This window comes from Phocoena sinus, chromosome 1, assembly GCF_008692025.1.
Source record: "Phocoena sinus isolate mPhoSin1 chromosome 1, mPhoSin1.pri, whole genome shotgun sequence".
Classification (NCBI taxonomy): domain Eukaryota; kingdom Metazoa; phylum Chordata; class Mammalia; order Artiodactyla; family Phocoenidae; genus Phocoena; species Phocoena sinus.
The window spans coordinates 153,985,564-153,991,563 of NC_045763.1; positions in this window are offsets into that span (position 1 = coordinate 153,985,564).

Sequence of the window (6,000 nt, forward strand, 5' to 3'; positions counted from 1 at the left end):
CACTTAATCCTCTTTTGTATAACTTGCCTTGATCCTGGAGGTATTTGAATTAGCATCTCCCGATATAGAGCAAATGTCAAGGCATCATCTCTAACCCTAACTTTCCTGCTGAACTCCCAACTACTTTTTTTGTTTTCAGTTGAGAACTGGACATTTTTGAAGTATCTTTTCTGGTGTTTTTATCTCAACATGTAGGAATCAAGATACTTTTCTCCTTTCTCTACTTCTGATTTCGTTCTCTCTCAATAGCATTACCATTCTTTGTCTAGTCACCAGGCTCACCGTCTGGCAGACATCTTTAACCGTACCCCTGCTAATCAGTTGCCAAGGCCTAGAGAGCCTATGTTTGCAACATCTCTCCAGTTTTCGCCTCTTGCCACGGGCAGTGTCCTCCCTCCCCCAGTCTTTCTGCCCCGTCCTTTAAAAAACTTCAGTGGCTTCTCATTGCCTACAGCATTAATTAAAAATCTGTTATCCGGCATTCAAATCCCTACACCCCGGGACTTCTTAGGACAGTAACTCAGATCACTGGGGAGTTTGGTAACAATTCAGATTAAGCAGACTCTCCCTTGATATTCTAATTCGTAGTTTGAGATGGGATATGGGCCTGTTTGTCATGAGAATCCAGGCCATTCTGATGCAGTTGTCCATGGACCCCGCTCAGCACACCTTGTCTCAGAGGCACTCTTAGAGCTCCAAACCCACCTGACACGTCTGCCCAGACACCACCATCTGTGTCAACCCCTCCCCCTGCTGCAGCACCTGCCACTTCAGAGAGACCTTCACTACGGGAAGCCTAGTTTATCCTTATTTATTTATTTATATATTGTTTGGCCTCACCACGCAGCATGTGGGATCTTGGTTCCCCGATCAGGGATCAAATCCGTGCCCCCCTGCAGTGGAAGTGCAGAGTCTTAACCACTGGACCACCAGGGAAATCTCCCTCGGAGGCCTAGTTTAGAAGAGCAGACAGCAGTCCCTCTAAAGAGGAGGCTTCTTTCATCTTGAGACACATTCAGACATACTTGCTTTTGTTGACCAACCTGGATTCTAATCCTGAATCTGCCACCTACTATCTATGACAAGGCAAATCTTTAATCTCTCTTATCCTCAATTTTTCTCATCTTTATAATGAGGACAATATGTTCTTCACATACTTATTGGGTAGATAAGTAGTAATATATAGAAAGAGCTTAGTGCAAAGCCTAAATATTACAGATAAGTATAAGTAAACCACAGCTTGGTATTGCCAACAGTCAGAAGCAGCGTTTTCAGAAATCATCTACACAAAATTTTTAATTTTGCAGATGAAGAAAAGGAGGCTGTGAGATGGGAAAAGATGCCCAAAATCACACAGCTGTTTAGTGGCAAACCTCCGTCTCCCACCCCATCTAGTGCCCTTTCCATTTTTCCACATCCCGTCTTGTGACACAGGCTTCATTCACTCCCTCATTCATTTTTTCACTTACTCAGGGACTATTTGAGTTCCCTTGGTGCCAGGCTCTGGAGGAACAGTGGTGGGTTTTGGAGTGGCAGGTGTTGGAAGCTGAGGGCAGGATACGGTCAGGTGGAGTAGGAGGCTGAAAGCCCAGGAGGCAGAATGAATTCAGCTGCTCACACACATGTTGATGTTTCCTCAGGTGGAGGCAGGAGTTTGGGACAGAGAGAAAGGCTGTGAGCCCTGCAGGGGCAAGACCTGGGGTCAGTGAGAGAGAGTGACCAGGAGGGTCAAAGACGATGGTACAGCAGGACAAAATGAACTTCAGAGAAGGTGATGCGGAGTGACGGTCGGAAGAGGTAATGCAGAGCACGGAAGACGCTGCCCCACCACGTGAGCCTGAGGGGTGTGGGCTGTGACAGAGGAACAAACTCCCCTTGAGACAGCCCCGTTTCAGCTAGGGTCAGGAGGCACAGAAAATGCTTGGATGGGCTTGAGGCTACAAGGGACTTTGCTGGACACAAGAGGGTTTGAGAGGGAGGTGGCGGGAGTTGGATTAGCAGAGAGCGCTCACACAGAGGGTGGGGATGAGAGTGTTTGTCCTTTGGACGGCGACCAGTGTGAGGAGGAGTGAGGACTTAGACCTGACTGGGCCTTGGGAGACAACTGAATTCAGGGTCTCAGGGCAAAGAGCCACAAAAACATGAGACACAGAGTGTTGGACAGGACAGGGAACTGCCACTTTTGCTCTCAGGGGTCAGCCAGGGGACCACAGGTGACCTCTGTGGTTTGGAGAGTTGAGGCCTCCAGTTTCCTGGAATTGTGCTCTAAGGGCCTGCTTTGTGCTCTCCAAAGTCACCTCTCCATCCCCTTATATCATCCTGCACCACATTGGCTCGTACAGGTTCACTCTCCTTCTGCTGGGAGGGAGCGCTGGAAAGTGTTATTAATTCATCAAACTCGTGACATATGCTGACAGTATGTCAGTTCCTATCTAGGGAGGAGATCTGCTCCCCAAAGATAGCTATTCCCTTGAGGGTTGCTTCTCAGCTGCTGTGCCCTACTGACCCACTAGAGGAATGCTCTGGTTTCCTTCCCTCCTTTACCAGCACGGGCCTGTGGTGAGGACAGAGCAAAAGAAGGCAGGATGGCTGAGGGTGTATGAGAGAGAGTGTGAATAAGGTGGCAGCTGGGGGAGAGAAGACATGTGGACAGATGGCTAGACCAGTATCTGGCTGGAAAGGTCCCCAGTGATGTGTTTTTGTTTCTGTGACTCCCTAGGTGTATCAGAGGAGCAAAAGGATGGAGACTATCTGTTAAAAGTCTATTATCCTGGAGGGCCCCCCAGGAATGTGACCTCCCACACCTCCACCCTCTGGGCCTTCTCAAATAGTACTCGAAGGTGTGACTGAAAGTGCCGGAAACTCAACGGGGGAACACACGGACTTGGGGACAGCAGCAGATCTGAAGCTGAATTTATTGCCTCTTTCCCAAACTTAGAGGACAGACACATTGCAAACTCTCCTCATCCTCACTCCCAGGGGCCCAGCATAAACCCCCTTCATCTCCAGACAGAAAACAAGAGAAGAGGCCCTGAGGCTGTTGGAGCTGCCCCAGGTGTTGTTTTGGCAGAGCCTTAATGGGGCTGGGCCTCCTGGGGCTGGGTGTCTGGGGCAGGCAGGAAGCTGGCATCACAGCTGTGATAGCCAGAAACCCCCCTGGGTAGGGGGCTAATGTGTGGAGAAAAACAGACTCAATAAAAAGGGACATGAGGAAGAATCTAAAGAGGTACTGCTTGTGCTTTGTGACCACCTAGAGGCGTGGGATAGGGAAGGTGGGAGGGAGGGAGACGCAAGAGGGAGGAGAAATGGGAACATATGTATATGTATAACTGATTCACTTTGTTATAAGCAGAAACTAACACACCATTGTAAAGCAACTATACTCCAATAAAGATGTAAAATAAATAAATAAACAAATAAATAAATAAAGAGGTACTGCAGCTTTCCCCTCTGGCCTCCTGGCTCTGGGCCCCAGGTATTTCTCAACTGCACCATGGCTCAGAGCCAGTGGAGGCCAAGCATTTGATACCTGTGGTTCAGAGGAGGGAGCCTAGTGGTTGGATTGGGAGTCACCTCCCTGAGTCACACTCTGCTTATCTATAACAAGAGAGTGTGGGCCAGGAGACCCACCCTGTCTCTTCCTTAATCTGTGTGAATCCCTATGTTGTAATATCAGTGAGAGGCCCGTGTGCTGAAAAACAAACAAACAAACAAAAAAACCAAAAACGTATGTAAGTCCAGGAAGACCACCAACCACCCCACTCCAGCCTGGCCTGGCTTAGGAGGAGGGACTCTGCCTAAGAACTTAAACACACAGAAGCTTTGGGCCCATCTCACTGAATTTGTAGAGAGGCACAGAAGTGTGGGTAGGGGTTAGAAAGAGGTGACTTACTCTGCAAAAGAAAACAGGAAGAATCTGAAAGGCAAAGGGCTGAAATACACCGCTCACATAGCAAGAGCACTTATAGAGTGGCAAGATGATTCCTAAACCGATTTGACTTAAGAAAAATAGGAGCTCAGAGCTAGAGACATCCCCACTCCCAGAGGAATCTGGAATATTTTGAGGAGGGGCATTGGATTTCCCATAGTTCTTAGAATGAAGATTTTTTTTTTTCCTTCGGTACGCGGGCCTCTCCCTGTTGTGGCCTCTCCCCTTGCGGAGCACAGGCTCCGGACGCGCAGGCTCAACGGCCATGGTTCACGGGCCCAGCCGCTCCGCGGCATGTGGGATCTTCCCAGACCGGGGCACGAACCCACATCCCCTGCATCGGCAGGCGGACTCTCAACCACTGCGCCACCAGGGAAGCCCTAGAATGAAGCTTTGAACCAATCTTAGCCAGCACCTAAGGAGCAGTGGACCTCAGCTGACAGTTTACCAATTGGGAACATGGCCTTAGGTATCACCCTCAAGTGCCTTACCTTTAATGAGAACAACCACCTCCAAAAGGAGGGTACCTGCCTCCTAGCAGGGTACATTCCCTGGTAGCGCAGTGGTTAAGAATCTGCCTGCCAATGCAGGGGACATGGGTTCAAGCCCTGGTCTGGGAAGATCCCATATGCCACAGAGCAGTTAATCACGTGCGCCACAGCTGCTGAGCCTGCGCTCTAAAGCCTGTGAGCCACAACTACTGAAGCCCACAGGTGCCTAGCGCCTGTGCTCCGAAACAAGAGAAGCCACCACAATGAGAAGCCCGTGCACTGCAAAGAAGACTAGCCCCTGCTCGCCGCAACTAGAGAAAGCCCATGTGCAGCAATGAAGACCCAACGCAGCCAAAATTAATCAATTAATTAATTTTAAAAAACACACAAAAAACCCCATAAGTCTAATTAAAAAAAAAAAGTAGATTAGAAGAAACTCTATTTTCCCTCTATTGCATTAGTAAATACACAGAAGAGCAATGAAATAAATGGATTACTTCACACTACTGGTTCTTACACCCATGAACACGTATCAGAATTACTTGTGGAGGTTTTAAAAAATATTTAAGTCTAGGCCTCACTCAGCAGTTACAATGGGGGGCAGGACCCAGGTATTTTTTCCAAGCTCTTTGGATAGCTCTGATGAGTTTCCTGCTGCTTGAGTGTCTGATGTTAGGTTGACTGGGGTAATTTGAGTTCTTTGGGCCACTCTTTGAGGGTATGGGGAGATTTTTTCTCAGATTTACTATCAGTAGTGAAGAACTTGGCCTCAGGCTTTTTAGGAGTCTGTCTTGGGTCTTTTTTCCCCAGCGAAGAGGTTCTTTCTTTCTCCAACTCTTCCTTGATTCTTGCCTGGGCCTTTACCTGGGGTCTTGGGCTCTGCATCTCTTGGGGTCTCCAAAGCTGGGGAGGCCTTTCTCTTCTTCCCATGAGGTGTGTACCAGGACTCTTCTTTGGAGACTTCTTTCCTGTGGCATCTTTTTGTGTCTCTACGCTTCCTGCAGCTGGAGTTTCCTTCACTGGCACCAGCAGTGGGATTTCATCTTCAGACTTGTCTTGAGCTTTAGTGGGGGCAGGTACCCTCTACTAGAAAAAAGTAGAAGTAGATTGCCAGGGCACACTGTGTAATCTACTTCTCAACAACTCAGCACAGTTCTCCCTGGCAGGGAGTGGATTCTGTGGGGATCACTGCGACAGGAAGCAGAGAACGAGGGGGAGGTGAATACTGCAGAGATTGGCCCTGTCTGACCCTCCCATGCCTCACTGCCATTTATATACGGGTCATAAATCAGTCACTTGACCCCAGGATCTGAACACCTTTTGTCCTCCTTGTTTTATAGCGATCAAAGGAAGGAGACTTGATGCCTGTCCTCAAGCATGGAGGGTGGAGGCTCTTCAGTCTAGTTTGAGAGAAATTGCTCCTGCCCTCAGGAAACTCCAAGTTGGGGACGAGGAGGAAGCACGCACACAGAGGACACACATGCAAAGCTGCCGGCAGACAGAGAAATGTGGGCAGATGAGCACTGAGAAAACACAGTCCGAAATTAATGAACAGGGTTGGAATGGAGGCACCAGCAGTTA